Raw genomic sequence first — 10,422 nt, forward strand, 5'->3', positions numbered from 1 at the left:
CGCAGACTGGACTTAGAGTCCGGCAGGCGCCCCTCCACTGCGAGCTAGGCTGGTGAGCTTGCCAGGTGCTCTTTCAACACCCAGAGACCAGCGCAGCCGCAGGTTTGGCACCCAACTCCAACTGCCGGACTTGACACTTGTTCTAGCTTGACCGCAATCCAATCTCGACCAAATCTAACAACATCGTCTTGTGTTTCCTCCTTCAGATTGCAGCTCAAGGAGCACCTCTACATTCGCTCCACAGAGTACTACCAAGCCTCAGTGTCTCCGGAGTGCCTTCCGGGTTGGGAACGGATGCGCTGCAGGTATGTTGTAGTCGGTGACACAAAGATGACCCCGCCAGAGGTGAACATTGTCCCGGGCCTGTTGCCAGCAGACCCAGAACAATGTTCACCTCTGGCGGGGTCGTCTTTGTGTCACCGACTACAACATACCTGCAGCGCATCCGTTCCCAACCCGGAAGGCACTCCGGAGACACTGAGGCTTGGTAGTACTCTGTGGAGCGAATGTAGAGGTGCTCCTTGAGCTGCAATCTGAAGGAGGAAACACAAGACGATGTTGTTAGATTTGGTCGAGATTGGATTGTGGTCAAGCTAGAACAAGTGTCAAGTCCGGCAGTTGGAGGGAAACTCCCATCAAGCTGGGACACAGAGGAAAGCAATTCTTCAATACAGCATACTATACTTCCATAATGATGAGGTTAATTTAATTATCTTAAAGCCTTTTTTTATTTGTAACATTTGGCTCTGCCTTTCTTCTTCCTCAGTGGACTTCTTTGCAGACTCAGATGCATCAATGAGTTTTGAATATACTTTCTGACATGAAATCCTTTCATAATGATAAATTTACATTTCCAAGTAGAAGAATAAAGTATGTGTAGCAGTTATTAACCGTTACAACATTGCCTACGCCAGAAACATCAGAAACCATTAAAAAATTAAAAAAAGAAAAGTAACTGAAAGGCCAGACCCAGCTAGAACAAGAGCTGACATTCAGATGGGTGAGATATCGCAGATCTCAGCTTGTCCTGCTGCTGTTCTGTTTAGAAACTGGGGGTAGCCAGTTTCTAAAAGGAAAACTACAGACATAAGCTAATTTCCTGGAATCTCCTACTCTTACTATATACTTTCACCGTAAATATAAAGCCACCAGCTGCCACACATTTAATGTTGATGTCAGATGTGGAATAAAGGGATTTGTTTTACATTATTTCTAAGCAGAAGTCTGTTGAAGCTGTTGGCTCTTCATTTTCTTCCCACATGACATTTTTCTGTCCTTTTTTCCTATCTTTTAGTCTCTGCTAGAAGGCTATAAAGAAGTCTGCTAGGAGGATATAAAGAAGTCATCTACTTATCCCTGTTAAAGTTTTTTATTAGGATGTTGAGAAAATAATGCTTTGCCTGATCATCTAGAAAAATCTTAGTTCACTTTTGCATGTCTTACCCATGCCTGATACTTTCAAAATGTACACACCACTTTCTTGCAGTGTTTTCTTGCACACTACTAAAGCTATTTGAAAAAGTAACCCAATGAAGATCTCTTAGATTTTTTTTGTTGGGAACACAAAGCAGAAGTCTTCAGAACAAGTGGACTCAGATCTTTAAGGCTGGACAAAAGATATTTTAGCTGAGCTGAAAAGAGTCACATGAGATGAAAACACAAATGGGAATGATAGATCATATATGTTAGACACACTATATAATTTGTCACGAATTGTAAGACTTTAATGTTTAAAGACATTAAGTCTGTAATTTACAGACTAATTTACTAATTTGCTATTAGTAAACCTCCTGTCTCTCAGGACAGGTCTGTTAACTGGAGAATCAGGGTAGAAATGTTTTTCAAACTAGTCTTCAGAGCTTAAACTGGAATTTATATCACTTTCCTTATCAGCAGAAAAAAATATTACCAGTCGGGCTTTATTTCTACATTTCAGCCATTAACCTTAGCTATTCGTCTGTGCAAAAGACTAAATTCTCAATTTAAATGGATTCCATCCCTATTCTTTCCCTATTGTACATAGCTGCATTTCTCAGCAGTTTGCCAACACTTTTAGCTTAACCCTTTCTCTTAGCACATAAACTTTTCCTTATATGGCACTTTGGATTTTCTCTGAAAGAAGTAAGTCCCTCATTTTTATTGTTTATTTCCAATATTCTAGTAATGAACATTGAGCAGAGTGTTCCAAACAAGAAGGTGGCTCAAAAAGTGATCTTGTACGGCACTCTCTTTGCTTTATTTTGTGGCTTAAATGACCATAGTATTTTATTGGATGTTCTTAATGACACAATTGTTTTGCCAAATCTATAGTTTGCATCTATGTGAATATATTAAAAATTACTTGGGCCTCTTCCTTCTGCAGTAAATTAAGCCTGCATTGTAGCAATGCTGAATCCCATTTTTTAAAGCCTTCTATTCAATGTGTGTGACATGAAAAGTGATTTTGATTATAAGTACCAGGAAATATGATTGGAAATAAATAATTCAGTCTTGGAAAATAATTTCTCACGTAGTGCCTATTAGCTGAAGTCATATTTTGCAGCTTCACTTCCTCTTAGGTTCCTCATGCTCATGTTTCAAATTCATCCTAAAATAAAGTGGGTATATTTTTTTTAGTTGAATCAACCAGTATATAATTTGAGGTTTATGTTCCTTTGAGGTGCTTTTGTGGTATTCCTCTTTTAAAGAATCTTCCTGGCTTAGTAAAAAATAAGCACATTTCCTCAATGTGGTGTTTGTTCCCCTTTCTGGAAACCTAATGAAGTGATTGAATAAAACCATACCTTTTACTAAGGACTAGTCTCCACAGCTTGCCTGTCTGCAGAAATTAGTGTGTTGTAAACAAAGGTGTGATTTAACTTAATGATAATTGTTTTATATCCTTCTCTAGACAGATGTCGTAAATGCAAAGCAAGGATGTATGTTGCTGATTTCTAAATCAGGATTTGGCTGCTATTCTGAACACATCCTTCCTTACTTGCTCCACAGTTTGTAGCTAAACACAATGCCTGCAGACTGTTTTTTACGGGATATTTTTAGAAGAAACAATTGAGAATTGTTGGATTGATTCAACTTGTTGCCTACACCTCTAGCATGCATAGGTGTTGTATTGCACTAAATAGTTTTATTTAGTGGCTGTCTTTTTATTGGGTGATGGGAAAAAATGTTACTGGCCACGTGGATGGTGTATTCCCCTCCCTTTCACATGGTTGCTCCCTCACACACTTCCCTCCCCTTTCTGTATTCACGAGTGGCCCCTCCCCTTGCCCCTCCCCAATGGCATCCCATTGGCCATGGTCCTCTTTCCCCGCCCCCTTTCCCTGGGGCATAAAACTCCACTGCAAGGGGGCCATATCCTCTATCCTGCCTGGGTGGTCGCTGTCTCCAGAAGTGTCCTGGCCCAAGCCAATAAACAGGATACTCGCTCCCACATGGGGAAGAGCACTTCTCATCTTTTATCTTCAGTCCATGCAGGTCTGTGTGGGCTTGGGATCTAGCTAGCTGGAACCAGATCCATACAAAGCCGAGAGAACCACGGATTACTGCAGGTGGCACCCAACGTGTCCGTCTCCCACAAGGGCCACGAAGTAGCTGGTAATTGCACGAGTGGATTACGTTAGCTTTGTGGACTTTCACCTTCCTCTGACTTCTTCGTCGCGTTTTTGTTGGCAAGGAGCCTAGAGGGTGGGGTCGGGACCCCGCTGTGTGCCCGGTGGACCGATCCTGGACAAGGACTTCTTTACAGCTGTCCCAGCCAGCCAGGTCCCCAAAGCGGGGTGAGTATTCCTCGCGCATCTTAGTGAAATTTTTAGAAGCATGATGAGAGCTACATTAACATCCCTTGAATTAGTTCCTGCTGACATTGTAGATCTTTTCCGGTGCCTGCTTACCCAGTCAGAGTTTGATCTGTGGGAAAGCTCCTGGAAGAGATTTCTCAGGGATATCGTGGAAGAACTTAAACAAACCCCTCAAGGTGCCAAAGATTTAGAAAATAATAACATTACTTATGAACATCTGTGCGGCGAGGGGGAGTGGGCTAAGCCTGCAGACCAAGCTCAAGTGTTGTCAAAATTCATTCTAGATAAGATTTCAAATGCTGCAGATAAGGCTTTTAGCCAGCTACCAACTGCTGAAGCTAGTGGTAGTTTCCTTGACATTAAACAGTCTCCTTCAGAAAGTTTCTTGCAGTTTGTTGACTGGCTCCGTGCACAGGTTGAGAGACAAGTATGGGACCCCAAGACACAGATGGAGATAGTGAAAGAGATAGCGCAGAGGAATGCCAATAAAGTCTGCAGCAGGGTGCTCCTAGGACTGCCTCTCAACCCCCCACCTACACTGGCAGAGATGATGGAAGCCTGTGCTAGGAAGGTGGAACTGTTTGCTGCATGGGAGGTGTGGTCGAGTCTAACAAACCCAGAAAGGGTGGCAGCTGTATCTCCAGGAGGCAACAGATGTCACCAGAACAACTTCAACATGTCATTTGCTTCATATGCAAAAAACCAGGACACTTTGCCCAGGACTGCCCCCAAAGCCAGCAACAAAAAACACCCTTCACACCAAAAAACCCTGATGTCATCACAAACCTGCCCCGTGCCACTACATAAATGCAGCAGGCTTCCCTGAGGGGAAAACCTACCTCAAATCAGAAAAGGGGGAGGAAGGGAAGCGGGGTGCGGGAACACAAAATAACCATTTACAGGATAAAATCTGGTGGTCTCACAAGCGTTTCAAGCTTGTGACCACCAAAGCTTTTGCTTTCAGGTCTACACAGTGGACAGTCATTGGAGTGGACCTGACAGAGGACTTGCAGAACTTGACAAAAGATGGCACAAAATTGGACAGTGAGTACTTTGTTACTGGGTACACTGTACACACAACCATGGAGATTGAGGTGGCTCCCATGACCATCAAAGGGGACATACCTAACCTCATTCTCCTGGCACGCTGTCCACAGCCACCCTTCTGTTTGGCCAAGGGGCAAATCATTGCCCAGGCCATTCCTGTTCCAGCAGAAATTTCAGTAGATGACAAGGCACCAGGTGTATGCTGGGCAGAAGTGGTTGGCGAGGACAAACCCATTATGGGATGCAACCTAATGCGTGGAACAGAACATCTCCATGTGGAAGGGTTGCTTGACACAGGGGCAGATGTGACAATCATACCTGCAAGGTTGTGGCCGTCACATTGGGATTTGCAGCATGTGGCTGGTCAAATCCAAGGTGTAGGAGGATTGGCAAAGATATCAAAGAGCATCATGCAAATTGAGGGACCAGATAGAAAATTGGCCAGCGTCCGTCCATTTGTTACTAATTACAAAGCTCCCTTGTGGGGGAGAGACACCATGTCACAGTGGGGGGTCAAATTGGTCATCCCTAAAACACCCCAGGATTTTTAGAAGCGGCCACTGTTGAGCGCTCTGCCCACAAGTTAACATGGCTGAAAAATGATCCAGTCTGGGTAAAACAGTGGCCACTCAGTAATGAAAAGATAGAGGCGCTCGAGGAGCTTGTGGCAGAACACATCCTGCTGCTGAAATTCCCTGGTCTTTGTAATAAAAAAGCCAGAGAAGAATAAGTGGCGGCTCCTCCATGATTTAAGAGAAATAAACAAGAGAATTGTGGACATGGGGTCTCTCCAACCAGGGATGCCCTCCCTGATGATGCTCCCTCAAAATTGGTTATTGGCTGTCCTAGATATCAAGGACTGTTTCTTCCATATTCCCCTACACCTGGAGGATGCACCACGGTTTGCTTTCTCAGTTCCCACCACCAACCAAAAAGCCCCAGTGAAGCACTACCACTGGAAAGTATTGCCTCAGGGGATGAAATGCAGTCCATCCATCTGCCAGTGGTAGGTAGCTTCATTGTTGTCCCCAGTGTGCGCTCAGAAAAAAGAGGCAATCATCCTACACTACATGGATGATGTGCTTGTGTGTGCCCCTGACGACATAATACTCCAAGACTTTAACCTAGTGGTTAAAGTTTTAACCTCTGCTGGATTCCAACTGCAGGAAAACAAGGTTCAGAGGATGCCACCTTGGAATTACCTGGGCTTGCAAATCACTGTGCGGACATTGTTCTGCAGAAATTGGAAATTAAGACTGATTCCAAAACCCTAGCAGATCTCCATTCCTTGTGTGGGTCTTTGAACTGGGTCATGCCTTGGCTGGGTCTCACCAACAAGGACCTAGCTTCCCTTCTCAATTTACTGAAGGGAGAGAGAGAGCTAGCCTCTCCCAGGGAACTGACCCCAGAGGCAAAAACTGCCCTCCAAAAAGTGCAGAAGGCTTTGGCTGAGAGGCAGGCTTATTGTTATAAGCCTGAGCTGCCTTTTGAATTCATTGTTTTGGGGAAGTTACCACACATACACGGGCTGATATTCCAGTGGTTTGAAGTACAAAAGGATCCACTTCTAATCATAGAGTGGGTTTTCCTCTCCCATCAGCGATCCAAAACCATCACACAGCCACAGGAGCTAATAGCTCAGCTGATCTGAAAGGCCAGGTTAAGATTGTGTGAGCTGGCCGGTTGGACTTTCAGTGTATTCACCTTCCAGTCCACCTTACTAAGGAGGGAAAGAGCTCTCCCAAGAGGTTGACCAAAAAGAGGTTCAACGACCTGCTCCAGAGCAATGTCAGTCTCCAGCTATCCCTGGACAGCTACAGTGGACACGTATCAGTCCAGGCCCTGTCACACTAGCTGTTCAACGAGGAATTCCACCTCCTTGCTCCTGAGAAAAGGAGTCGTAGGCCACTCAAGGCGCTTACAGTGTTCACTGATGCGTCTGGAGCATCCCACAAGTTGGTGATGACTTGGAGAAATCCCCAGACCCAGCACTGGGAAGCTGATGTTGAGTTTGTGGAGGGGTTGCCCCAGATCGCTGAACTGGCCGCAGTTGTGAGAGCCTTTGAGAAGTTTTCGGAGCCAATTAATTTGGTTACCAATTCAGCCTATGTGGCCGGAGTAGTGTCCAGGGCGGAGCAGGCAGTTCTCAAAGACATCAAGGATGGGCATCTCCACAGGTTGCTCTCAAAACTAATTCATTTGGTTTCGCAGCAGGAGCACCCTTTCTATGTGATGCATGTGAGGTCACACACCGATTTGCCAGGCGAAATCGCAGAAGGTAATTGCAAAGCAGATTCCCTTGCTGCTCCAGCAGAAATGGCACGCCTTCCAGACATCTTTCAACAGGCAAAGCTAAGTCACCAACAATACCACCAAAATGTTCCAGGTCTAATCCATCAGTTTCAACTAACGCAAAGTCAGGCTCGAGCCATTGTGGCCACCAATGCCAGCTTCAGGCAGTACCATCCCTGGATGTTGGGGTTAACCCCTGAGGCCTTGGGAGTTGCGAAGTGTGGCAGACAGATATCACACACATTCCCAGTTTTGGTACCTGTGAAATACGTACATGTCAGCATAGACACATACTCAGGTGCGGTTTATGCCTCTGCCCATGCAGGGGAAAGGGCTGTGCATGCTAAACAACACTTGCTGCAAGCCTTTTTAGTATTGGGGATCCCTAGGGAGATTAAGACCGACAATAACCCAGCGTATGCCTCCAAGGAACTCCTAGAGTATGTCCAGCAGTGGGGAGTGGAGCATAAGACAGGCATCCCCCACTCCCCCACAGGTCAAGCTGTGATTGAGCATGCCCACCACACACTCAAAGATGTCCTGGCTAGGCAGGGCAATTCTGCAGCATGGATGACTCCACAACAAAAGCTCTGCAAAGCCTTGTTTACCATCAATTTTCTGAATTGTTCATTTGAAAACATGAACCCTCCAGTAATACGTCATTTCAATAATAACAATCGGTTTAAGTTGTCACAACGTCCACCAGTTCTCATTAAGGACCCAGAAACTTGGGAAACCAAGCATCCTTATGAGCTCGTCACCTGGGGGTGTGGTTACGCATGTGTATCCACCCCCTCAGGCCCTCAATGGATACCCCAAAAGTGGGTAAAACCTTTTGTCCCCAAAATCCAGCTCCAGCAGATGGGGATAAGAAGCAAGCAGCTTCCAAGAGAAGATGCTGCCGGAAAAAGAAGGAAGAATCTTCCTAAGAGAGTTACCTGCATTTCAGCAGACCCATGAACTTTTATGTGTTTTTTTTTTTTTTTTAAAAAAGTTTGTTTTCCTTTGTAGAACAGACAATCTACCTCCTACCTAACCTCACGATGAGCCCTGTCCGAGTTGTCATCCTGTTCACGCTGAACAGACTCACAGCTTCGTGGATCGTTCCTCAGCCACGTCAAAACATCTGGGTGACCCTGGCACAGACGCTCCAACAGGAAAATATATGCCTGTCCACAGCAGCAGCAGCAAAAGACCCAATGTCTACCTGCCTGGTAGGGATTCCATTGCAAGCTGGAGAGTTCACTGACAAGTTAGATACACCTATACCTCACCCAAATCCCAAACCAAATCACACACAACCTCACAATACCCATCACCAGCGAGCTGTAATGATTAAAAACCCCATAGAGGAGTGGCTGCCAAAGCTACCCAGAGCTGCTCAGGAGCCTCAAGAGTTAGAGCTGTTGGGCTCCTCCCCTGCACCATACCGCATACACTTCTTCTTTATCCCACGTTCCAAAACCAAAACTTCTAACAACATTAAAGTTTCCAGAGGAATTCACTGCCAAAAGGTGGTGTAAGGTTTTAAGCCATGTTGCAGCAGACAATCCAGACCATTCACATCCCAAGAACCTCCCCAAAGGTTTGTTTTTAATATGTGGGGATTGGGCATGGGCAGGAATCCCTTCTCGGCTTTTAGGAGGGCCATGTACCATTGGGCGGTTGTCCCTGTTGGCATCCAACCAAACCATGATTGGCAAGTGGACTCAAAAGAACAATTCGGTCAGCAAAATTCATAAGAGAAGTGTAGACAATTTGGACCCAAATTGTGATGCAGAAATCTTTCATTGGGCCAAGTCAAAGCAAATCGCTGTATCCCTGTTCTATCCATGGGTAGCAGCAGCCAAAGCTCTAGGTGAATTGGGCCACCTAGAGTGCTGGGTAGTCAAACAGGCAAACTTGACATCCACTACCAACAGCTCCCTCCTAGAAGACGAAGAGATAACCAGGCAGGCCACACTCCAAAATCATGTAGAAAAGCAGAGGGTAGCATTTGAGTCTCCCAATTATTTCACTAGTTTGTTTTGCTAAATATGGTCCAGACTACACTAAGTAAATAAATATAAGGGAGGAAGATAAAGACTGGCAGAGCTCTTACACTAAAAAATGTTAAGATGTGGAAAGTAATGCCCTTTAGAAGAATAAGATCAAGTTAACCAAAAGAATTTACTTTTAGTTGGTGACTTCGATAGCTTGACGAGTCCCTTCAGAGGGATCCATAGAGGACAAATGTTGTATCAGCAAAATCACTACAAGAGGCAGATTTTTTTGAGGTTAATGAATAAATAGTGGAAGCCAAAGCCTGAGAAGAAATGGTTACTGAAATATTAGGAAAGCAAGGGGTGCCTAAAGAAAGAGAACTTAATCTCAATAACTGCTAAATAACACTTTGGAGTGAAGAAAATGCCCAAAAGGTCAAGCACCATCCAATGAGCTTGTAGAATTTCTTCCCTACTTGATTACAGAAGATGATTCCAGAGATACTTGCATTTGAAAGGGGGGGGGGGGGGGGGTGGGGAAAAAAAGATCGAATGAATGAATATGTAACTTGTTTTGTCAGAGCTGCATGCAGGGTATTTAAATGCCAAGGTGTTGCTTTCTGCCAGTCTTGTAAAATAAACAGTATTGTAAATCAGTATCAATGTGAATATATAGCCACATGAATGTCTGCTACATTCCAACTGAAGGCTTCATATCTTGTTTTGAAAGCAGAACCCAAAACCCAGATTGTAAGGAGCAATGACAGCCAAAACATCTTGCAGCCAGTCCCAAAAGCACTGCTATAGTAAGCCAAATGCGGTTTACTTGCCGTCCTAAAAAAAAAACAAAAACCAAAAAAAAAATCCAAAACCACCACTATCCCAAAGTCCTTATCCAAATAAATCTCTTATATAACTCAGAGTTTGGTTGAGTGGTAAAGTATTGATAAACCAAATTTACAATAAGAATAGCATCACAGAGAAGAAAGAATCTTTTGGTTGTTGGTTCAGCTTTTTTTTTTTTTTTTACTGTGTTATATTAGAGCTAGTCTATAAATATTATTGATTCTTCTACAGAAAAAAAATAATCCACATGGTCTACAGGACTAGCAGATAGTTATGGTGCTGAAGAGTCACCCAGGCTGAAGAAGCAAAGAGTTATGCATATATGCTACAAATATGCAAGGATACAAGGTCAGATTTAATAGAATAGGTTGGGTTGAAGGGACCTTAAAGATGATTTTGTTCCAAACCATATGTCATGGTAAGGGAAACCTTCCACTAGGTGTGTACTTATTTCCAGT

The sequence above is a fragment of the Agelaius phoeniceus genome, chromosome Z, assembly GCF_051311805.1.
Source record: "Agelaius phoeniceus isolate bAgePho1 chromosome Z, bAgePho1.hap1, whole genome shotgun sequence".
In the NCBI taxonomy this organism is placed as follows: domain Eukaryota; kingdom Metazoa; phylum Chordata; class Aves; order Passeriformes; family Icteridae; genus Agelaius; species Agelaius phoeniceus.